The 26242-nt window shown below is 43.3% G+C and overlaps 1 protein-coding gene and 1 pseudogene across 4 annotated transcripts in view; both read left to right on the top strand.

Annotated features, from left to right (window-relative positions):
* LOC147708614 (protein phosphatase EYA4) overlaps positions 1-26242 on the top strand; it is a 626113-nt gene that overhangs the window by 199895 nt on the left and 399976 nt on the right. The window lies entirely within an intron of this gene.
* Positions 20247-21305, top strand: LOC147708615 (presenilin-associated rhomboid-like protein, mitochondrial pseudogene; annotated as a pseudogene).

The following is a 26242-nucleotide window of genomic DNA, read 5'->3' as shown; positions in this document are numbered from 1 at the left end:
TTGAGTAGAAATACATTCATATTAGTAAAGCCAACCCCGTCCACTGTGGTACGTTTAAAATCCTGATTTTGTACTTCTTCAGACCAAACACTTAAAATATACTGACTACTGGTATGGATGACGTGTGATTCCTACACTTTGTAATCCTCATTGTTTTATGTCACATTTCCTGTAGACTTGAGTTACACAATCGTGATTCACTGTCTCTGTACAATGTGTGTGATGTACCTTACACTGGTGTGAGAAGCACTATAAAGCAAATAAAATACATGTGAGAGAGGCACTATGGAAAAGTGTGGGCCACTGTTGGAGAATGTTATTTGAGGGAATCGGTGGAGAAGGAGGTAATGGGGGGCAGGGGCAGTGCCCAAAAAGATTGTTGCACTGGGCGCCACCAGTGCTAAAGCTGGTCCTTCTCATAATAATAGAAATAATACACCCGCACGACAAAATAAATGAGAAATGGGAGCTCTGTGAAGTTCTTGGACATAATTTATTTATTTATTTTATTTATTTATAAAGTTTTATATAGCGCGAACTTGATCCCGAAGGATATCAGTGCGCTTTACAATTTGAGGCAAAGGTAACAAATCAGAACATTAGTGTTAGTCTTTCAGGTGTCCAGTAGGATCTGTGCAAAGTCAAAAGATTATTTTTCCTAAGGGGTGCAGAAACTATAATATACCATAGAAAAGTGCAGGATACTTGCCAAAGTTGTTGCAAGTCTTGAGCCGGAAAGGTATTCTTCCATATGACGTCTGGTGTGTTAAATTCAACCTCATTCCTCTGAGTCAGGTACCAGTACCATTTTGAGATTTCTTTTCGAGCTCGGTCTTTTCATATTTCTTCCTCTAGCTTCTGAATGTGATCTTGGTAATGTTTTTCTGTTTTTGAATCATTTTTTAAAGTAACATTTAACCCGTTAACCGGGGCGGTAATTCCACCGCTGTGCGGGCGTTTTCGTGCGAGGGTGGAATGCCGTCGGCCAATGGCCCACGGCAGCACTGGGGAGGTAGTGCTGCCGTCGGCCATTGGCCGACGGCAGCAGGGAAGGGGTTAAAGCAGACCCACAGCAGGGGAACAACACATGATGAGATAAAACTGGTTCTGGGAACAGGAGTGTAGACTTGGCGGGAGGGGCAGGAGAGGTCGCGGCTCTGCATTTTATGTTGTTTGAATCAAATGCTTGTGATCTGCAGTGCTTTAAATAGGCAGGTCCTGCTCGGACTGAATATCAGCAGTTCTTTCATTTAAAAGGGAGAGTACCTGCACTTCTCAGCACGTGCACAATACAATTAATGGTAGTTCACCAGCACTTCTCAGGAGCAAATAGGTACTGTAGCATAGTACCAGCACTTTTATATTCATTTAAAGCACTGGTGATCTGTGTCTCTTACCAATGCAAGTAGATTCCCTTCAGGAGTCTCACTTAAAGGATCCGCTCAAGTTAGGCCCACAAATGTTTGAAAATATGGAGCCCCTTCCAGGCTTGTCCCGCTGCCCAGTTTGCGTCACGGTACATCTGTTGCTGCAGCGAGTGTTGTATTTCAGCAGAGGAAATACTGCAGCTGCATGGAATACAGAAGCGACAACAACCTGCCATTGTGTGAAGGTTTTGCGGCCTGATTATGCAGGCCGTTTATTTAAAGGTTATTTTGTATGCATCCGTCCTAAATAAATAACTGGGGTTGCAATTGCTGATGAACTAAATATGGATTGTACTGCAAGTGATCTGGTGAAAGGTACTTTCCACAGTTTCTCAAATTTAACTGCAGCCTTAAATAATTGAAAATAATTGAAATAAAAGTACACATAAATTATGCCAATGATAATTTCCTTAATAGATTTACTTGTGCCCGTGGCAAAAGAAATACTAGGGTACTTCTGAAACTACATCCTGATTTTACCTGTAGACAGCAAACGTTTTTACATGCAGTTTTTCCTCTCTTCAAAGTTTAGAATTGTTATCCATACGAATATATTTCATGTAATAACGTTTAAAATAGTTATTAATTCAAATATCTTTCATTTAATGTACAGAAGTTTCTTTTCGGGCTTTTGAGACCAGCAGCACTTTGCATCCAGATACGGCTAGTGTAACCTTTCTCATGGGTATGTTTTCTTTTTTTTATTAAGTTGGAGATCTGTATGGTGTTTTATGCTGCCATGAGGTCACTAAAAAGTAGTGACAAAGCACCACAGAAGTATAGATAAGTGCTGATGGAAGGTAGAGAGAAAAAGACCAGAATACAGTGTGAGGAGGTAACAAGATAATGGGATTGAGGGACTAGCCTTAATCATAGAGTGGTCGACTGCAATACTCTGGTATTACATCAAGCTGAGCAACGGTATGGTGAGGGTAGTCAACCTCCAATGTCTGGTTGTCCATTTGCAAGGAAAGGAGGGAGTAAGAGTGGTTAACGAGGGGGCAAATGCGATCAGGATGTAGAAAGAGACAGTTACAAATTATGGATCTCTGTGAAATAGTAGAGCCAGTGGGAAATTTACCGAGGTAAGCAGGCATGTGTTTTCTTCACACTGTCAATAGCTAGGACGGAGTAAACAATTTTGAAGAGATGCATCCGACAGGCTCCCGAAGGGTTCGTTCTAGCCCTCACCTAGTGCGGCCTGCATAAGTCTTTCGAAACTCGAGATCTCTTCCTGAGTTGACTAGCTGGCTCATTCTAAACCAGCGGGTCGCCCCTGTGCTGTAGCCTGATGATGACTGAAGTTCGCCTTTGGGACACATGGAGGATGCCGGTTGCAGACCTTTGCACACTGTCCTCCAGGAGTTCCGCTGTAGCAGCAAGATGGCACCCAGGCCTACTTTAGTATGCACAACTGAGAGCATCCATGGTGTGCTGTGCCTGTCGCCTGGGTATACAAACAGATCACATACAAGGCCATGCAAGCAAGTCTTTATCAGGCCGCCTTAGATCCAACAGTGGCTATTGTAACTCTAGGCACGTTGCCAACATGAAATCTTTAGTGGGTACAAATGATCAACAACACGTTCCTTCACCTGTGTCTTCTTCTCCCACCTCTCCCCCAAACATCTCCAATAAAGATACATCTTTTCCACTGTGTGATGCTCTGCACACCAAACCCTCCTCAGCATACACCGAGCATAATGCCATATCACCTTTGACAAGATACATACTGAGCAAAGTCCTTGCCCTCCTTCAACAAGCACAGCAGGCACCTGTAAAGGAAAATAGGCTATAAAGGCAGGCACCCTGGATGGTGGTATTTTGATATACTTTTTATAAACAACTAAGGAATGATTAAATGTGAAAAAGAATTAACAAAAAAACCCACCTTAGATGAGTGGTTATTGTTAAAGTCCCATTAACCGAAACAAGTGAAACCCAAAAAAAAAAGGATTTTTGGGGGGATGACGGCTATTGGGGACAAAATAAGCCCAGTGTAGCCGTTCAGGGAAAGAGGGGAATTTTTTCCTTGTAAAGAAGGACCCTTACTCACCACTAGTTGGTGACATGCTTCATCATCGGGTCCCCGCTGGGGTGGCCGAATGCCCCCCCAGCGTGCTACGATGCCTGAGTTACAGCGGAGCGGGTTGGTGTTGAGTGCAGCAGTGCTCAAACAAAAAGGTATATTGATATGTGAGTGCTGGTTAAAAAATACAAAGTTGGTACCCAAAAAATATTTAATTAGGGTCAACCCGTATTAAGCAAAAACAGTGTGTATGGACCAACTAGGTTGTATGTTAGGAAACCTGTGTCCTTCGGCGATCGTCACTTCCGGACTGACAATCGCCGAAGGTGTAGATTCCTGGCGGGGAGTCGCGTGTGTCTGAATCTGACACCGCGTGAAGGTGTTCCCGCATCGTCAGATCCGAAGGAGAAACTCTCTCCCTTTTCGAATGTTTTCTCTGCTCCTGTGAAATTCAGAGAGTGATCACAGACAGTAACCGTGAGTTGATCTAATTTTTCACATTTAGTGCCCCACGGGAGGGTGCGCCTTATAGCGCGTACACCACCGGAGGCCTGCCTTTTTATCTATTTCTTGGTCCTGACGAATGCTGAGCGTAATAGCATATAATAACAGCAGAAACATGTTGACCGTTTATCTCCATTAAAGGACACAGGTTTCCTAACATAGAACCTAGTTGGTCCATACACACTGTTTTTACCTAATACGGGTTGACCCTAATTAAATATTTTTTGGGTACCAACTTTGTATTTTTTAACCAGCACTCACATATCAATACACCTTTTTGTTTGAGCACTGTTGCACTCAACACCAACCCGCTCCGCTGTAACTCAGGCGTCGTAGCACGCTGGGGGGGCATTCGGCCACCCCAGCGGGGACCAGATGATGAAGCATGTCACCAACTAGTGGTGAGTGAGGGTCCTTCTTTACAAGGAAAGAATTCCCCTCTTTCCCTGAACGGCTACACTTGTCTTATTTTGTCCCCAATAGCCTCCATCCCCCCAAAAATCCTTTTTTTTGGGGGGGTTTCACATGTTTGGGTTAATGGGACTTTAACAATAACCACTCATCTAAGGTGTTTTTTTGTTAATTCTTTTTCACATTTAGTCACTCCTTAGTTGTTTATAAATATTCATTTGGGGTATAGGAGTGTCTACTCTAGCCCTTCCTCTCCTGTTGATTCTTGATATTTTGATATACTCCATATTTAAAATATATGGTGTTTACTTTATCACCAAAGACAGGGGGCACAGTAGGCAAGGTTGTGGCATAAGGTCAGAGCTGCCAGCTTTGAAGCTGGGGACCCAGTTCGATTCTTGGTGTGTGGGCAACATTCTGGGAGAATTATTTATTCTCCCTGTGCCTAGGAACAGCACATATTGACCGTCATGGGTTATAAGTCGCGCTATACAAATACGAGTATTATTATTTAATATTACATTTTTACCACATTTGAAATTGCAGTGATGCTCTCAGGATACATTAAAGCACTGATGCATCTACTAAAATCAAATCAACGACACTAATGTACTTGCGAAGTCTGAAACACAGTTGCCAATAATATCCACTGTCAATTTAATAAAGAAGATGGACCAGCCTAACTATTGAACAAGGGAACAATATTGGCATGTTACCACCAAGAAAATATTCTAAAAACATTATCACTCGTAGACCTAAACAAAATAATCCACAAAATCTAAAATAATAAAATGTGTGCTAATAAATGTGATATCAGCTAAAAAAATGTTTGTAGTTCAAACCAGATCAAAGGTTAGTGCTGCCAGGCGTGTTTTACACGCAGCAGTGTCATGCACTTTTTGCAAAGGTTAACTGGTCACCTTTCAGTTGCTGAATGCTGTATTTAGGTGTTTAACTGGTACTAATGAGGTGAAATATTTGCCCAGAGTGGTAACATATGTACAAATCAATCAATCAATCATTTGTAAAGCGCACTACATAACCGCAAGAGTCTCAAGGCGCTGGGAGGGGGGGCGCTACTGATCAAACAGCCAGGTCTTGAGTATCCTCGTGAAGGTCAGAAGGTCTTGGGTCTGTCGTAGGCTCAGTGGGAGGGTGTTCTATGTCTTTGCGGTAAGGTGGGAGAAGGATCTCCCACCGGTGGTTGTTCTTCGGATGCGCGGGATGGTGGCGAGTAAGAGGTTGGCGGAGCATAGCTGGCAGTTGGGGATGTAGAAGGAGAGCCGTCTGTTGAGGTAGGCTGGGCCGGTCTTGTGGAGTGCCATGTGTGCGTGGGTGAGGAGCTTGAAGGATATCCTCTTGTTGACGGGGAGCCAGTGCAGGTTTCTGAGTTAGGAGGTGATGTGGCCGTGGCGTGGTACGTCAAGGATCAGTTGTGCCGAGGCGTTTTGGATGTGTTGTAGTCGTTTGATGAGCTTAGTCGGGGCTCCCGCGTAGAAGGCATTTCCGTAGTCAAGTCTGCTGCTGACGAGGACCTGGGTGATTGTCTTTCTTGTATCTGTCGGGATCCATCTGTAGATCTTGCAAAGCATGCGGAGGGTGTTGCAGCAGGAGGAGGAGAGGGCGTTGACTTACTTGGTCATTGAGAGCGTTGAGTCGAGGATGATTCCCAGGTTGCGTGCGTGGTCGGTGGGTGTCGGGGCTGTCCACAGTGCAGTCGGCCACCAGGAGTCGTCCCAGGCTGAAGGGTTGGAGCCGAGGATGAGTACCTCTGCCTTGTCCGAGTTCAGCTTCAGACAGCTGGTCTTCATCCAGTCGGCGACGGCCTTCATTCCTTCGTGGTGGTTGGCTTTGGCTGTGATGGGGTCCTAGGTCAGGGAGAGGATCAGCTGAGTGTCGTCGGCGTAGGAGATTATGTTGAGGTCGTGCTGTTGGGCTACTTGTGCGAGCGGGGCCATGTAAATGTTGAACAGCGTTGGGCTGAGGGAGGATCCCTGGGGTACACATTAGTGTAGTGATACTGCCACAGAGTGTGCTGCATTTGAGTGCATAATTTGCCTTTACTTGAAGCATCATATAGTCTCCACTGTTGCATAAGTTAGGCCTTTGCTGTCGCATAATTCCTGTGGACCTTCCTATGGCCTTGAGTATCAAGAGGCCACTAGTGGTGGGCAGCCATGTCCGGACGGGATGGACACATCACAGGCTTACTAAAAGATGTGTAATAAGACCAATTCGGTTGTGGAGAATTAGTTATCCGTCTTCTATCTCTCTTTGGAATTTCCTTAAACTAGGTGTTTTTTTGTCTTAGCCCTCCTTAAGCGCATAAGGAACATTACATTGATGGCGAAACACAGGAGGAGGCAGGAGAGAGCTATACCTCAGAGGGTTAAGCAGCTCAGACTTCTTCTTTTTTTGTTTTTTTGTTTTGTTTCTGTGGTGACTGGGAACGCCTTGGTGAAAAACAGCCTTTATGTTCAGGTAAGCCTAGTAATGTAGTTGACATAATCCAGTGTGAACCGTTCATTCCCCTCCAGTTCCGAGCCGTGAGATGCAAGAAATATTCTTTTATGGAGGGAGGGAAGGGTTGGGCATCAGACCAGTGAAAACGGGCTCCAAATTGCATGTGCTAAATTCGTAGCACTACACTGAAAACAGTGTTTGAAGTGGTCCATGTGTAAAGGTTTTGTGGGTGTAATTAGTGGTTTGGACAAGAAGATTACAGTTCACCAAGTATGAAGAGATGCCTGAAAGCCTGTTATTACCAGTCAGGTTATTACGAATTGTACATGCTGCATTTCTTTTATCCTGTTTTTGTTAGCAGGCTATTGAAATCTGTCCGCATTGTGTACCACTTTCTCAGAACGCAAAAAATGTCAAGCTGAAGGGTGGGAGGAGGAGGAAGGAGTAGAGAAATTCCTTCAGGGGAACACTAATTCTGTGAGCTGACAGTGTGAATGCTTATTTTGCAAATGGCGTCCATCGACAGCTAATCTAAATTGCAGTCGTTTCTAGCTGTTGTTGACAAATGCTGTGACGTACCACTAGCGAGCAGCCAAACTGATTGTACCCTGCTCTGATGTCACAGAGCCTGCAGGGAGTGCAGGGGCCATAGAAAAGTGGGATATAATAGAAAGTCTTTAAGTATATATATATATATTTTTTAACATTTATTTTGGATGCTGATAGAGGTGAGGAGTGTGGTATAACGAGGCAGGGTTTTTATTACACTGGGGGTGGGTGGCAGGTGTTCAGGTACTCTACCCCATGGTGGGTTGGAGTGACAGGAGTCCACGGGTACCTTTGCTGTTCATTTTTAGCTGTCTTGTATTACCTCTCCTCCCTTTGTGTTGCTTGGCCATGAGAACAGTAGGGGTGGCAGAGGACGAGGAAGGGAGGTGGGAGTGCCATACACAACATACAATTGTTTAGCATAACCTATGAATGAACAAGGTGGTGGTTCCCACACCTGAGCTCTGAGTCAAATAGACAACTTTAGCTTTGCTCGCATCATTTGTGACACCATTAAGAACCTCAAGGCGGAAAACTTCCCTGTTGATATTTACTGACGTCCGTGTGGGGCATACTGAACAGTAGACAACATAAAACGTGTTTGGCTGTGACTTAATATATGTGCTACTCCAGTCAGATTTAGAAATGCGTGCCCACCATTCTTTACAGTGAAGAGTGTTTGGAATGCCCACGGCCTGATTTAGAGTTTGCTGAACGTGTTAATTCATTACAAACGTGATTGGTACTAGGACTGCCATAGTCTATAATACTCTTGTAATAAGGCGGATGGGATATCCACCACTTTTGAAAGAGTAACTCGACCGCCCAACTGTAAATCAGGCTTGTAGTAATTTTTTTTCTAAGAGAAGATTTAGAACAGTCTCTTTTTTAATGTGACTCAATAAGCATTGTGCTACCTTTATTACTGATTTGGCTAATAAACTCGATAATGTGTAGCAATGTATAGAAATAAAAAAATAGACAACATCAGCGCAATGGCAGCTGGTATCTACCGGGAGTGGCCGTTGGACATGAGTGCAAAATTAAATTAAAAGGACTTACCGAACAAAGTGTTCGGGTCTGGAGCTCTTTCGCCGACGCTCACAGTTAACTGGATGCTGCAACTCCCTTAACCAATACTGGTGCTGCTCTCATGCTGTGAGACCAGTGCCCTGATAAAAGGAAGCGGCCTCACTCAGTGCTAAACTGCTCCCTGGAGGCCTGCACTTCCTCTAACCCAGCCGTCTTCAGGTGTTAGAGCAGAGGTCTTCAAACTTTTTGATGCCGAGACCCCCTTGTAAAACCTTATTAGGGGTAAGGACCCCCTTCCGACAAAAGTTTATAGAAACTGGTACTCCTCATCAACATCTTTTGACAACCATAAATGCGCCTGTTAGACCTCATCACATCCATCCATCATTAATCCACCCACACTTTCACACATCCATCCATTCTTTCATCCTTCTATCCATGCTTCATCCATCCACCCTTTCATCTTTCCATCCATACATCCATCCTTTACCCATCTACCCTTCCATACATCCATCCATCATTCATCCACCCACCTTTTCACACATCCATCCATCCATACATCCTTCATCCATCTACCCTTTCATCCATCCATCCTTTCATCCATCCATTCATCCTTCATCCATCCACCCTTTCATCCATCCATTCACCCATCATTCATCCACCCATATTTTCACACACCCATCCGTCCATACATCCTTCATCCATCTACCCTTTCATCCATCCTTTCATCCATCCATTCATCCTTCATGCATCCACCCTTTCATCCATCCATTCACCCATCATTCATCCACCCATATTTTCACACACCCATCCATCCATACATGCTTCATCCATCTACCCTTTCATCCATCCATCCTTTCATCCATCCATTCATCTTTCATCCACCCACCTTTTCACACATCCATCCATCCTTCATCCTTACATCCATCCATCCACCCATCATTCATTCACACACCTTTTCTGTGCCTCTCTCATGGGAAGGCATCTCTGTGCCTCCCTGCTGGGGGCGGGGGATGGGACCCACAGCTCCAGCCGCGCAATATCCATTGACCTCAAAGGGCTATACTAAAGCCTGCTCATCCATCCCCCTCCGTCCCCCCCCCTACTTCCCCTCCTCCTCCAGCTCGAAACGGCTTCAGGGACACACACACACAGCCACACCCAGTACTTGATTTAAAAGACCTTTTAACTTGTTAATGAGGCGTTGATGTTTTTCACACCTCGGTGTGAATTAGGCCTCCGCCATGAGCACCCTAGATCAGCCCAATGCCTGGAACTGCACTCTGCAGAATCTACTACCCCCTTCCAAGGACTCCACGACCCCCCTGGGGGTCGCGCCCCACAGATTGAAGACCTCTGTGTTAGAGGCTTCTGATTGTGCATGTCTGGCTGGCCATCGCAAGACGGCCAGCCAAAAAGACATGCACACTTTGGAAAGTGCATAGCCAGCCCACCCGCCTCCCTGCTGCTGTCCCTGAGCAATGGCCCCGCCCCGTCCAAACGATCTGTTCGGGACGGGGACGAAAAATACAATGGTAAAAAATTACTGTTGAATTTTTCACCACAGGGGGCATTTGGGGGGAATTTAAGTGGGGCGACACTCCAACGGAGGGCTGCCCCAGCCTCAGTGTGAGCCCATTAGCAAGGTTCTCTTTTTTTCAGAAAATTAAATAATACAGACCGTGCTTCCAGACTATACAGTGTACTTTAGAAATTTTAATTTACATTTGCCAAATAAAATCCCACTTTCACTACATATGTTTCATTATAGCATGAATTCGACACTTTGTTGCAGTGTTGCATTATCTTATTACAATCTGCCTTAGACAGATAGGGGGAATGCTAAAGTTGTATCTAAGAAATCGTTGAGATAATAAATTGCATGCTAATGTAGCTATTTTTCAGAAAATGGTTCCTTAAAGTGCCAAACTGTAACCAATGCTGGATTGGCACTTACACCCGACATTTTTTGTCCGAAAGCAGTACAAACCTTCCACAGTAGCAATTTGCACGAATATTTGCATCATATAGTTGCTAACATTGTGATACTAGAATGTTGATGTGATTAGCATATGACGATACTATGTATGCCATAAGACCGGATCTCACAGTCTGGCTTTGGTTTTAGTGTTTGGAAATTCTGTGGCAATGTTTTCTTGAGATCACGATCCTGACACAATCCATGGACAGGACGTTTTATATTCAGTGCATACTTAGAAATGGAGATTCTGAATTGTTAATAGTGAACCGTTAGCTCATTTATGAACCTTTAAGAGCACAAGCTCGATATCTTCATAAGGGACGAGAACAGAAAGACACTGGAATTGTGTGTTTTTAATCAACTTAGCAAAATAGGTATAAATAGAGATTTACACCATTTGCCACACAGTTTGTTTGTGTGTCACGCTAGATTCCAATCTTCACTTAATTTCCAGTAGTGGCTGTGTTTTTTTCTTCTTACAAATTAAGACTGAAAGAAAATTCTACCCGGATTCCTTTGATCTTGTGGTCTTATCTGCCTTTGTGAGATCACATCTGGATTGCTACACTCTTTTACTTCTAGGATTAATTAAATGTATGGTGCTGAATGCAGCTGACTGCATTGTCCTCAGCTCCCATCATTCTATGCTTCAACACTTCTGCTTTATAGACTGACAGCATTGTGCACTACCCAATTGAGAGACAGTCCTCTGCAGTGAATTTCTATGTGCAGTCTTCAGTCATCCAGTGAGTTTGATAGCTGTTTCCTCTGTCTGCTGACAGTGTACATGAATCTTACATTTCTAGGAACTGTCTCCTTTTCTGTACAACATGATTCCTCCTGGCATTGTCTTTACTTTCTATCATTTGTGATTTAGATATATTCTTAAGACACAATTGTATTCCAACTGCATTTAACATTGGCTGAATTCAGCTTTGGGCCTGTCTTCTTGGCTTTACCAGTCATGATAAGTTAAAGAACCCCCAAAAGTAGTGTGATTGTTTGAATAAAAAATAAAAAAGCTGCCACTTACCCAAGTAAAACAAAAATGGTTTGCGGGTCAAACATATCAATAGCTTATGAAAACCATGCATGTTGAAGACTTCTGTAAGGCTTTGGCCTATGTAAGAAATGAGCGTTCTGCTATGCCCAGCGTGTCACTACTGGTAGTCCATGTCCTCTCTGGAGCTTCAAATCCCCTGCTCTCCAGCCTTCCATCCCTTCTCCCTACCCCGCTCCCTAGCCCGCCATCCCCTCCCCCTCACCCTACCAGCTGAGTTAAATGAAGAGTTTGCACTCTTCATCCACAGTGCAAGTTTACAGCTTCATATATTGTGGACCAGGGCCAAGTTGAGAATCTTAATTTAATAAGTAATGCTTCCTCCCACATTTCTCACCTCCCAATGTTCTTGCTTCTGATCCTAGACAGTCTAGGTGCCATTACAAAGTATCCCAGATTATGTTCTTAATGCCTGCCCAGCTCTAGTCATACTTGCAAGAGCAGGAAAGTGCTCTGGTCGAGCCAATCCATAGCACAGCATTGCAGCGAGGCGCGTCCACTGTATCGTGGTTGCCTAATTTGGTTCTTAATTCAAAATTTGGTTCAGCCAGTGGCAGAACCAAGGCAGGACTTGGTGCGTAACATTGATCCGACTGTAGCTGGGACAGGCTTTAGGCTACTATTTGTTCCCCATAACAGCTGATGTCACTGACAACACTCTTGACACTCCAGAAAGGGAATGGATGCTCTCTTTTGTGATACCAAATTACCCAAGGCTTCAAGTGGTTACAGTCACAGTGGCCTATGGGGAAGAAAGGAGCAGTAGGTTCTGCTGACTATAGGAGACAGGGTCATAAAAGGGGCTGTTGACATGCCCACAGCTTATTGGTGATTTCTTGCTTGGACAGCTGACCATCAACTAGCCCAGAGCAGAAAGAGCCTCGTGGTGCTTCGCCAAAGATTGGCGAGCTTCCTTTTTCATGGGTATTTTCCCTGCGTTTCTAGTGGTCCCATGTAGGGGTACAAAAAAGAACTTCCAAACTCTTGTTGCATCTAGCAAGTGTGTCTGCGTAAGAGGCATTTTGGGGTGAAGAGATGATAACTGCACAGTGCAGAGAGCAGAGCCATATGTCACATGTAGGCCTCAAAACGATTCAACTAAAATGCTATGATATGGGTACTTAATGGGGATATCAGTAGCCGTCGTCATTGGGTTTTACTTGTAACCGAAAACTGGAAAATGCAGTCCTGCATTACTTTGCACTGATTACTGGCATTTTAAGGATAAAAATACTTGGAGGGCGTATGTAGAATAATTGGTGTTTTCATTAGAAAGCATGAACAGTTGATTTATTGGTGATTTGCTTAAGATATATGCAGAATAGTGCTTTTGCACAAACCGCAGGATATCAATCTTTGAAGGCTAATATTACCAGTTCTTAGGTTTCACCTGCACAACGCCTGCGAAATCTCTTGTAATTGAAACAAAAAAAATCTTAAAAGGGACTTACAGGCCGTCCATAACTTACCATTCGCAGGCCTCGCAGTCACTCTTATTTTCTTGCTTCTCACTGGTCAGAAGCATCAGGGTCACATCACCAGGTTTCACTTCATCTTTCATTGGCTGTACCCTGGAGCTTGGAACAAGTACAGATTCCAGCTGTCAGCCAGTGGCTGGGGGCCAGAGTCCTTCCACGGACTGCGTGCTTCTGAAGTACTATTTTTTTACTTTCTTCCCCGCACTCCAGACGAGTGCATGTGTTTGTACTCCGTCTCCTCTTTCTGTGTTAACCCCCTCGTCTTTCTGTACTGCATTACCTCTTAACTTTTTATCTCCATGGGGGCATTTTCTTTTTGGGCGCATTGATGTAGCACAAACTCAACCCGAAGATATTGGAATGCTTTACTTGGGCACCACTTACATTACACAGGGGCACTTAGTGCCAAATTATGAGATTTTTGGTGGAGTGGTGGTGCAGCTGTGCAAACTCCTGCATCCCTGCTCTGCCAAAGCTCGTACTTCTCGCCCGCCAGATTACAACTCAAAAAGGCACCGAATGCGAATGCCTCACAAGGATCCTGCACGGCATGAACTCGTAAGTCAATGCCGTGCAGGAACCTATTTGCATGCAAGTGTGCTCCCCTGTGTGCATCCATCCACATATTTGTGAAGCACGACGGGCCTGTAGGGCCAACTTGGTTTCCTCTCTGCCAGATTTTCATGGCCATGGAACTGCAATGAAAAGCCTGGCGGCGAGGAAACTCGTTATGTGCTTGGCGGGACTGTGGCTGTCCCGCCAAGCATATTGCGGCCTCTAACTGCCGCTCCTACGTCAGGGAATGGCGGTTCTCTGGTGGACAAGTTATATAAGTGAAACCAGAGGACCTCTGGTATCATCCCTTATCGGCACTCACTGATATCGTGTCTCCTTGGTGGAAGAAAACACTTTCAAACCATTTTCGTTGTATACTTCATTTATTTCATAATTTTCATTTTTGTTTATGTAGTTTCTTGTCACATCTCATCATGATTGTAATCATTCATAAATCAGGCATTATCAAAAAGCATATCCAATGCATTTGGGCATTGAGGTGGCATGCCCTTCATCAGGGAATTGACACTAGGAAATAATGATATACACGGACATTAGGATCAATGGTATTGCATAGTATTTACATCGTTTAACATGGTAGACAATATCATATCGATTTATGCTCCCTAGGTTATCAAGTCATTATAACATGCGTGTCATGCATATTGGTGTGAATAATAATATGGGGAGGTGAGTTAGGGATCGTGGTCGGGGTAAAACAAAAAAAGTATGCCGTTCACTTACAGCCTGTCGTGAACCTTGTCGAGGTAATCTAAATGGAGGTAAAAAAATGGTAAACACTCGTCAACGGAATACGATCCATATTGTTAGCGCTCACGAATAACTGTGCGCTATGTTCGGTACTAAGGTGAGCATGGAGACTAACCTGAGGGTTGTGTGACTCGCGTCTTGTCCGGAGCTCGTCTTTTGAATTCGCCGGTGTAAGCTGTGCATCTTCCTACACTTTATCAGGTTCTCTGGTGGAGCCAGTGGTCCTAGTGTGGTCCGACTGCCCGAGTTGTAATCTGGCCCTTAGAGTGCACTTCATCTGCAGCTTTCTTCTATCTTCCCCAGAGTGGTAACCCACCACCGTTGTTTTGAATTAACCACCTACTGCTTTTAACTCACCTTGTCCTCCTCCCTGCTGTCTGTTGTTTTACCCAACCCCCTGCTTCAGCCACCTCCCACAACCTCACTTGTGACCCCCACCCTCCTCCCTGATGTCCTTTTTATCTCCATTCAGGGCCCTTCTATTTTTATTTAATTAATTCTTGGGGTGTTTTTATGCAGCACAAACTCGAATCAAAGGTATTGAGGGATTTAAATGAGCACCACTTATATTACACAGGTATAATTTCATTTTTGTTTTTGTTTACAGTTAGGCATGGGGACATTGAGTGATTTGCCCAGGATCATAGGATGTTGAGCAGACACCGAGATTCACACCGGTTCCCCAGTAGCAAGGTCGGCAGCTCTGACCATAGTGCCACATCCTCTCATCGTCTTACTTAAAGCCATGTTGGACAGCAGTCTAATAGAATTGCCAAAGCCAATAGATTTTGCGTATACAAAACTTATTGGCTTTGTCGATGCTTGTTGAATCTATTGTTGGTTACTACACAGAATTTCTTCAGCATAAGAAGTTATGCTATTCTTCAGATTAACAATAAGTACAATTTTTTTCATTATCTTATTTATAAGTAACATTTTCGGTAAGGAGAGCTGCCAATGTTGCATTCATTCAACTATTTTCAGCAAGAGAAAGTACAAAGAGCAACATGGAGAACTGAACAGTTGACACTATATGCAAACTAACAAAGAAGCCGAACAAGGATGAAAGCCTCACTTTAGAAAGGTAAACAATCCTGGGAGTTGTGCAGCCAAAAAGCTGAAATGTCAGGTTGGAAGAAGGATTCCATTATGAGTGAAACAAGACACCGGAATAGCTAGATCTGTAATCGGGACAAATGTAGGCCATAGAAAAACATGTCTTGATTGTGATGCTTCCATTCAGAATCTTCAAAAAATATGCATGTTTAATAACTTTGTGAGGCAGTGTGATATTCAGTGATTTGATTTATTGTTAACCATTCAATTATTTAAAATCATTACAGTAAAAAAGCTAAAATTGAAGCCCATCCCCCCTTGCCCACCCACCCCAGCCGCCCCCTCCCCCACCGACCTGCGAGTATTTAGAACCCTGTTTCCGACAGTCAATCTTGTATTGCAAAGTCCTTTTTGCCGTCAACTCCGGGAACTTAATTGTATTCAGTGTACTGCACTATATTTAAACTCGGTAGCAGGTGTCAACATTGCTTGACATGTCTATCATTACAAAAAAATACAAATAAATGTAGAGCCGGTAATATTCTCTTTCAATAATTTGTGATTATATTGAAACAGCATTAGTGCATGCCTGCACGGGAATAAAGAAAGTCAGACCTATGGAGTTGGCCAATGCTTGTTTATCAGTGTGATTGGAGGGCTCCAGAAAATGCAACTCCCGATTGAAACATTGCAAAAAAAAGTAAAGCTCTTCAGTGGAAACATCTAAACAAAAAAGGATTGGTTTCTGTATATTATGCTTGTGTTTATGGAGCATAAAGAATTGAATACATAATAATTCACTGTACTTTGGAGATATAAAATAGACACTAGTGGATTACAATGCAAGTGCTGCACTGGAATCAGAATGATGCACGAAGCAGCAATCAGCACAAGGTGAAAGAAATACTCTTAAGGGGTGAGTCAAAGCACAATCTGAATATTTTTAAGAATTGCCAACAATTGGTGGAGGGGTGTGGTGCCGCGGCCAGGGCAGCTGACTTCAGAATATAGGGTTCACGGTTCGATCTCTGGCTCCGGCGGCAGCTCAGCACCATGTGACTCTGAGCAATAGCTCACTTAATTTCCACGACGGCCCCCAGCGCCTTGAGACCTGTAAGGGTGAGAAGGTCGTGCTTTACAAATACGGATTTACGTTTGCATTTATAGGTATCGCAGATAGGTGCATTGTCCATCCAGAAATAAAAATAAAAAAATTTGAGAAAACTCTTGCTTCAGTTAGTAGGGTACACAGATGACTGATGCACTTTAAGTGAAAATTTATAGAATCATGAAACCCCCTGCAATTGCTATAGTGCCAAGAGGGAGATTGTCAAGGATTGGCAGACACTCCTTTTCCTTTTTTGGGCCGTCTGCATGGAAATCTCTTCCGGTGCACCTAAGGCAGGAAACATCGGAATCTGCCTTCAGGAAGTGATTACAAACTTGGCTATTCACTTTGTAACTGGGCTTGCTACTGGATTAGCGCAGGGGCACTCCTAGAAGCATCTGGGCGCTTTATAAATGTGTTTCATCATTCATCAATTGCAAAAATGCTGCATCTGAAATGTTTTATTCCATCCAGAGTCACAATTTGAGGAGTTTTTGAAACAATGACAAATTTAATGTTGTAGATATTTTTATTGATGGCATTGAATATATTGTTCTAGGGATTTACCAAGAAGTTAATTAGTTCCGTGCTTTTAAACGCAATATATCAATATAACGTATTAGTGCTTAAAGAAAATGTTTATTACACAGTCTGTTCATGTATGCGTATAACATCATTTGCTGATTTTTGAGTTATAGAAATTCTGTATGCTGTAATGAGAGTATTGAGATGGGAACAGTTACTGGAGGAAATCATTATTCTTCTGTAGATTTCAATGGAAAAAAAAAGGTCACTTACCTCTGCACACCCATCTCTCCTCCGTCGTCTCTCCTCTGCTTCTCTTCCCAGAAGCAGAAAATACACAGGCTCTAAGCCAATCACTATGCTGCTGTCACTAGCATGATAGCAGCTTTCTTATTGGTCTGACCTGCCTGGTTCGTCGCTCAGACAGGGAGCGGGGGCCTGTGCATGTTCTCCAGCCAGGCTGTACAATACAACTGGGTGGAGAGCATGCTAAGTGTGCATGACTGTTTGGCCGGCCCTAGCCTGCCACCCAATCAGTCATGCACACTTAAGTGCGCCAACCTATTCTCCCACTGCTGGCTGTGGCGTGAGCCAAGCACTGCCCCCCCCCCCGAAATTTGACATCTGCACGGAAAAATAAAGTGAGAATAACATTGTGTTACTATCATTTTATTTTTCCTGTTTTGCACTAGTGAAAAACAGTGGGGCGACGCTCCTTCGCCTTAGCGAGGAGCCACCACTGCTATAAGAGATACTATCTAATGCTGTTGAAAATACGAGTGAAAGCAAATATAGTGGGTTAGATTGTATTGTCCTATTATCATTACAGGACACTAGAGTAGACAGGGTTGGCCCTAACTGAAATGCATATTCCATCTATTCATGATATACAGTCAGCCAGTCCAGCTACCTTATAACGTTTTAAGACTATTGTCAAATGTAGATTTAAAAAAAAAATTTGGAACATTTTAAATTGTCAGTTGCAAGGATGTACAATTTGTTATATTTTTACTAGATTTCAAAGGAAACTAGTCTGTTATTGTTGTGCTATGTAGTTTGCAGCAAAACTTTGTTTTTGCCTAAAATTGCAAATTCTTCTTGCCTACAAAGCAGGCGACTTGCTTATGGCCTCTTGACCAACCTCTGAATGTCCTGTCATAACATGCATTCCCATGGTGTTTTGTTCTTTATTTAAGGGTATATTTATTTAGGGTTCAAACCTATCCCCAACAGCAATAGACCACTTAGCATATCATCTTGATAAAAGTGATATACTTTAACAGGATGTATGTCGTTACAACGCGATGTTTTACGTCACAGTACTTTACGACGCATGTTTTACAACGCAAGTCGTTACCACGACTTGCGTTGTTGGGGGCTGGATAGTGAATAGTTTAATTTACTATTCCAACTCCAGTCACCGTGGATAGTAGGGAAGGAGTTGGATAGTAAATTAAACTATTTACTATCCTGGAGCGCCCCCCCAGCGCAATTCGTTGTTACAACTTGCGTTGTAAAAGTTGCGTCATAAGGGAACTGCAGTGTAACATCCGCGTTGTAAAGGATGTTCCCCACTTTAACAAAGAGGCAATCTCTAGTGTTGGACACTTAATTTGTAAAATATGAAGTGCAGGTGCTCAAATGTTTGTCAGAGGCCACACCTACTTTTCTCCCACTTCCTCCACTGGCTCCACCCACTTACTATATTAGCTCCACCCACGCCTTCAACTGGCACTGCTACAAGTCAGAGGTAATATATACCTGGTTGATTTGAATTTCAGTAAGGGAGCTTTCCTCATAGTAAGGCTTTGATAGGAGGTTCCCCTGCCCTGTGAACATTTTGAAAAAGATAAACTCAAAAGTGCATTTAAAGCACAATTTTGGAATAAATTAGCTAAAATCACTAATGGAAACGTCACGGCACCCAGGCCAGAAATCATAGAAACGTCACACAAAGTCACCCAACCAGGCCAGAAAGCATAGAAGCATCACACAAAGGCACTCAAGCAAGAAAGCATGAAAATGTCAAAGAAAGGCACCCAAGCCAGTGGTGCTGGAACCACCCTTTAACACTGCCCTTGGCTTCAAGTCTCCATAACCACTGTCTTATATTAATGTATTTTAATAGCGCCTCTCATACCAGTGTAAGGTGTCTGAGCACTTTGCATCATTCACACATTGCATAGATACAATCCTACGTGTGTAAATCAGTATATAGGGAATGTTACATCAGACAGGACTACAAGGTATAGGAGCCACATGTCATCCATGATTGTCATTGTAGGCAATATACTTTAAGAGTTCAAAGTCTGGAAAAGGGCAAATTTAGAATTTAAAACATAACAGCATTGTTAGCGGTTCTCTTCAATAAGAATTGATTTCTACCCACATTAGACCCTTTTGCAAGATTAGGATAATGAAAGATTGCCCAACAAAACATTTAGCTCTAATATATAACTTGCTGTTTGCATGCATCTCCTTGATGACAGACAGACTAGTTAATAGCTTGCTGTTCTATGATAGGATTTTAACTTGCAAACTGCAAATAACAAAAGGATCTCTCCGACAGAAGCAGTAACACACTGACCTATTTTACATTATATGCACTTTTTTGATCTGCATGGTAAACGTTCTTTGCAGCAGGTATATAACCCTGTACCACATTTGAAGCAGTCACAGCTTCACCTAGACAAAGCTCCTGGCTCTCTCCAGGTAGACGATTAATCACCAGAGTTATCTTGACAATTTAATTTATGCCTGAATATTACTGGAGCCCAGGAACTCAGCAGCAGCTGCTTTTACAAAAAGGATATAGTGGCAAACTGACACCCCTACCCCCATAGTGTTATATTAAATATGCTCATTGCTTTGATCGACAGGTCATTGTTTACCTAGAGTCTCCAGTGTCACTCACATGAGATATTGACTCTCTTGTGTTGTATCATTCTGACACTGTACAGTAAAAGAGCTCCCCTCACAAGAAGTGCTGTTAGCACTCCGCAACCATTGTGTGTAACTATTTCAGCATGTAACAGCGGCCTCGGTGTTACGCAATGTCGCTGGTCGGTACCTTCAAGCGAACATCATGCTGCTATTATCGGTCGCACCAGCACCCCTATCGCTTTCAATTTTGGTTCTTGCACAACCAATTTGTTACAACAAAAAGTTAGTGAGTGTATCTAACTGACTCAAGGTGAGATACTGCACAGAAAATTGGGACGTGCTCCAGTCTGCAGTGCAACTGTGAAGGAGTCCTGTGAATTAAAACCGAAGTCAATGTGAGAGAAGTCCTGAGGAATGGCCTGTGGGACTTTGGTACTGAGGAGCTGCAGAGCACGAGGCTGGATTCAGGACAGCCTGACACAGACACGGAACTACGGACACAGGTTTACATTATTCACACAGCAAAGACATGGATTTCGGAAAGCACGCAAAAATGTTGAAGAGCAAAATCCTGAGAAGCCACCATTGCAGGAGACTGTCTTTCAGACCACCTCCAATTCAGTAAAGCGCCTATTTAAACCTTTTGTTTTTACTGGTGGGTTTACAGGGTGTGCATTTGATTCTGCTTCTATTTGGCAGTATGAAGCACTGAAATTCAGAGTCCAATGCTAGTTTGATGAGGTACAGGCAGATTGGCTGGATACCAGGATGCCAAAAAAGAATTGGATTTAATAAAAACAGGTGAAAAAGTGGTGGAACAGCCTGACTAAAGGGCAACAGATGGCGGCAGGAATCATAGCGGCAAATGTCTTAATATTCTGTCTCTGGAAAGTGCCGTCCATGCAGCGCCCAATGATTAAATACTTCACTTCTAACCCGGTCTCCAAAACTCTTTGCCTATCGATGATTCAGTCAACATTCAGTCATTTCTCTCTGTTTCACATGGCAGCAAATATGTATGTGTTGTGGAGTTTTTCTTCAAGTATAGTATCCATATTGTGAAGGGAGCAGTTCATGGCAGTGTTTTTGTCAGCGCAGGTGTTATCTCAAGTTTTGCCAGCTACCTTGCTAAAACGGCCACAGGACGATTTTGTCCATCACTTGGTGTGTCGGGGGCCATTACGACAGTCCTTGCAGCAGTATGTACCAAGATGCCAGAAGCAAAACTAGCAAGAATTCTTCCTATGTTCACGTTCACAGCTGGAAGTGCGTTGAATGCTCTCCTCATCGCACTGGATACTGCAGGTTTATTTCTTGGTTGGAGGATATTTGATCATGCAGCTGCAAATCTCGTCTCGGTGGAGCTATTTTTGGAATATGGTACGTGACCTATGGACATGAGCTGATCTGGAAGAACAGAGACCACTTGTGAAAATGTGGCATGAATGGAGAACTAAAACCCCAGGAAAATGAGACCTTTACCGTGGTCATTGTAATTTTCCACATTTTTCTTTTATTTTGAGGGGTTTTATCTGCTGTACAGAACAAATTGGACTTCCTGTATGTGTAAAATAATTTAATAAATTCTTGGACTCAAGTTTTCACCATTGCCAAACCCTTAAAACCGAATGTACTTTTTAAATATTTGACAGTGGTGGCTTTGGTGTGTGTTATCATTATGCAGTATTACTTGACTGCACTTACAAACTTACATCACACAGCAATCCGCATTGATCGTTCTTGTGCACTAGGCTAGCCTGGACCATGTTAATGTACTGTGCACAAATGACAAAATCAATCATCACCCGATCCGATCACCACTACTTTGATCGGCGGCTGGCTGGGCTGGCTGGCCACCGGGACATGATGACTAGGACGGTGCTGGTTGTGGTGAGCGGGCCTCAGAGCTGCCTGAGCCAGTGCGGGTATATGCTGGGGTGTGGTGGCACCGTTGCAAGCAGTGAATGCGCACGCATTACAAGGTGAAAAAATATGCGCACGCTGCTTGCCACGCACAGCTCCAACCCCCACAGATTTCAGGAGCCTGCTCTGAACCGAAACTGAATCTATAAAGGCAAGTACTGATCTATCTATCCAGGCACCCTGGGCCGGCCCACGCCGCAACAATAGCCTGCAGTCACTGTGCACACTACTAGCAACATGATCATCGTGATAATCATAATCAAATCAAAGCAAAGCAAACCTCATCCCTATGATCAGAGTGACCCCGCATCAACATAATGATAAAAAAGTACAGTTTATTAAAACCAGCAGTAGGCCTCACCTGCGCAGCTCTACTTATTTTGTAATACATCATGATTTTGCTGCCACCGGCATACGCCGCCTACTACCCCAGGCCATCATGATCAAACCAGACAGTCACTCACCACCAGTCACCAATCAACATCATTATGATGAAAAAACAGTAATCCTGCCCTGCCTCACCGGCGCAGCTTATTTAAATCATGATTTAGCCGCCAGCGCCGGCCTACCCCAGGGCCCAGGCCATCACGACGCGACCAGACACAATCAACATAATAATTAAAAATACAAAAACCGTAATGAGTAATCACTATCACGGCGCCCCCTGCGGCCTGCCTCACCTGCGCAGCTGTATTTATAGGCCGCCGGCATACCCACTGCCCAGGCTATGCCTCGCTCGCCCTCACCTGTTGAGCAGAGTTATGTACTGTCTACTCTGCAGCAGTAGTCACTCTAGCCAACGGTACCTGCCTCACTCAGGCTCAACGTCGTCCAAGGAGCAGGTCCCGGCCGACACCCACACCTCTACTTCTTTGAAAGGCTGCGTTGGAAACTCGGTGGTGAGGTGCGGTGCGGGTATGCTGGGGTGGGCATGCTGAGGCAAAATTAAACCAGCGAATGCGCGCGCACTCAAATCTGCGCACGCGTCGCTGCCTCTGCCGCGCACAGCCCCAACCCCCAGAGGAAGACCCAGCCCAGGCAAAGCCCTGCCCTGCCCAACAACAACTACTATACAGTGTCCCGCCCACTCCACTAGGCTAGCAACACTGATCTAAGGCCGGCCGCCGGAAGTTTGAAGAAAGAGTGAGGAGGAGAAATTGAATCACTCACGTCACGTCACCATTTAAACAGTCACACACAGTAAGTGTTTAGGCAACAATAACGACGGGGTAACTAAAACTAAGTGACTGCAGCGCACAGCACGTACGGTACAGCAGCAGCACACGCTCTCTCTGCCAGTGCCACACTCGAGTCACATAAATCAATTACTGACGGGACCGCAGGTGCACTTAATGCAGTGTGACTGTGTAGACTCGACCCTGATAATTAGGTGCCGGTGCTAAGCACCGGCAAGCTCCGGCTCAAATTAAGCCCTGATATTGTTGCCTTAGTTGTGATCTCTGTTAGAAAAGAAAATATTGGTATCTCACATGACCAAAGGCTTTTCTAACATGTCCACTTTGGCGAGAAGCATCTCTTTGACTCTCTGTATCAATTTAGTGAGACCAACTCTCTCCAGGTCACTATGAGCACTATTTTCACTCCTGGGCTTTTGTATGATAGGCTCATGCATTTTGGGTGTTGTAGTTTTGTTTTGCTTCCAGTGAATTCATTAAACTGACAAACCTGAAGTCAATGATTTTTTTAGTGGAAAGTTCCAGACTGGAGAAAGTACCCTTAATGACTCTGACTGAGGTAGTGACTCTCATCTCCGTCCTAAGCGAGGAGTCTAGCATGCGGTACAAAATGTACTGCTGCATGTAGGGGTTGCTGTGCTGTTGCTCACAACTGCTGTATGTGAAGGTATTTAGTTCTCAGTTCAACTGTGTCTTTCTACCCTGCCATATGGAAAAAGTATTTTGTTGAAATGCTTTGAGTGTGAGGTGCACTTCTTTTTTCAAAGTGAATTAAAACGATATTGAAATTTAACTAATGGTGCCACCCTGCTATGTATGCTGTGGTGATACGTCAACAATAATCAGTAATAATTTTTCAGGCTATTCAACCTGAATGCAGAGTGCACTGTTCACGACGTATAATTCATTAATATTAATCATACTTCATTATTATCATTATACTCTTCATTATTCTTTAATCTCTCTTTTTTTTAAACTATGATATACCACTGTAAAATTAATTGACATTCATGAATTCACATCAAAATTAATGTTACAAACAAACGCAATTTACATATGCATTCTTTGTCATGCTAGAATATGCTTATAATCATCCTGAATGATTCATGCCCAATGCATTTCGGGACAATTTAGTCCCTTCTCCAGGGGAAATCCTAAAAAATAAAAACATTTTTTTTACTTAAAACATGAGGTACAAGGATGGGTCTAGTTTCATTAACCAAGATTTTGCATCAAACATCTGTGAACATGCTGCTGTTATCGTACATGCTTGCATTAATCTCATCATCACCCTATAAACCTTGTGTTACACTCTAATCAAATTAGACAAAACAAAAACCTGACTGCTGCCAATGATAACAATATTGGTGCTTACCATCATGCATTAGTCAGTATAAGTGTGGTTGTATTCATCAGTGGTCTATTACACCCCAATACGGTGCTCACTTAAAACTATCCATTCACTCCCACATTGCTTTCTCATATGTGCCCACACGCACATTTTGTAGCTCACATTTTGTTTTATACCAGAATGTATTTTATTGTTTTTTTGTCTATGTGAACCATTGTGTGATTATTGCATTAATCTTATAGTGCATAGAGATCAGGTACCTATCTAGTTCTCAAGTTCAGTAACCAGCCTACCTCTATCCATGAGGACATAAGAAACAAGAAATTACGTCACCATTACCCTGGAACTATTTTATTGTGATTTTGTTCTTCTTTTGGTGTCATTTTGTTTGAGCCCCTCTTTCAATAAAATGCTGTAACTAACAACAAATATATTTGAAATGTGTTAAACGCTACACTAACCTAATTTATTTTATACCTTCATCCCGATAAATTTAATTTTGATAATGCTCTCCAAGAGTTTAATCAGTTTGAACAAATTGGTGGTTACAAGATCAACCAGAATAAAACCGAGGTGCTAGTACTGAATTCGGACTGCAATTTTTTAACATCCAATTTAAGATTACAAGCACTGAATAACGAACCGATCAGATACCTAGGCATTTATGTCTCCAATCAATTCGATCAACTATATAGCTTGAACTATCTGGCAACTCGGAATAAAATTAGAACTCTACTGGAAAGATGGACTTTACTGCCCTTAACTTTGATTGGCAGGGTCGAACTTATTAAAATGTCGATCCTTCCTTTGTTGGTTTTTCTTTTTTTAAATGTTCCACTAAAAATCAATTCGCGCTATTTTAGGGAAATTGACTCAATGGTCAGGGATTTTGTTTGGAATAAGAAAGTTGCAAGGGTGAAATTAAGCACACTACAGCTGGGAACTACACAAGGGGGCCTAGCGTTACCAAATATACGAACATACTACACGGCCGCAATTTTGGATCTTGCAGCTCGCTTATTGGCACCTAGTAGACAGCCTGACATGTTTTTTTATGAAAAAATGGTCGAAGAGGCAGGCTCGCAGGTTCCGATATTTTTAAAAACAGCAAAGTTACCAAAGAAGACCAGATATAAGACCATTAGAGATATAATAAAAAGATTACAGTCCGTTCTTAATCAGGAAGTGGGGGGTGGTTTGCGCTATTTGAGAATAGAGGAGTGCAAGAGCCTCGGTCTTCAAATCCACTCAAGTAAAATTCAAAAATGGATGGAGACAGGCTTTGGGGATTTGGGGGCCTTCTTTGTTTCAGGGAGGCTCATTACTTGGCAGGAGGTTCTGGCCAGGTCCGATAATAAACTAAAAACGGGGTTTTTGGAATTTTTTCAAATCATACATTTTATACATAAATATAATGTGCCGGCAGGGGAAATGCCACTGGCTATTGCCCTATACAAAGTAAAATTAACAGGATTAGGGAATTGGTATAAATTCCTTAGGAAGGGGGAAGCTTCTCCTTTAGTCGACGGAATCCTGGCCAAAATATCCCTGGAAACCAACTGTTCCTTCTCGTGGCAGGAGTGGGAAAGGATCTCAGAAGTGGGTCGTAAGTCTCTCAGAGCGGCCAATTTTAAAAGAATGTCGTTCCTATCCTGTTGGCTGGCGTACCTCACTCCTAAAGCATTAAGCAAACGCTTTTTGGGAGTAGAAAACAAATGCTTTAGATGTCAGCTTCATGAGGGGGGTGATTGGTTGCACATTTTTTACACATGCCCAAAGCTGTTCGATTTTTGGTGTAAGATCTTTTCTTCAATCAGCAGGGCCATAAATAAAGTAATTGAACCCGAAGCCGAAATAGCCTTGTTTGGCATTTCAACAAAGAGAAGGGATTTGCTCAGTGCAGAAGTAACTTTCACTGCAATCTGCACTTTAGTCGCCCG

This window comes from Lissotriton vulgaris, chromosome 6 (assembly GCF_964263255.1).
Source record: "Lissotriton vulgaris chromosome 6, aLisVul1.2, whole genome shotgun sequence".
In the NCBI taxonomy this organism is placed as follows: Eukaryota; Metazoa; Chordata; class Amphibia; order Caudata; family Salamandridae; genus Lissotriton; species Lissotriton vulgaris.
The sequence above is the reverse complement of the archived record's forward strand: the minus strand, read 5'-3'. Positions and strand labels throughout refer to the sequence as shown.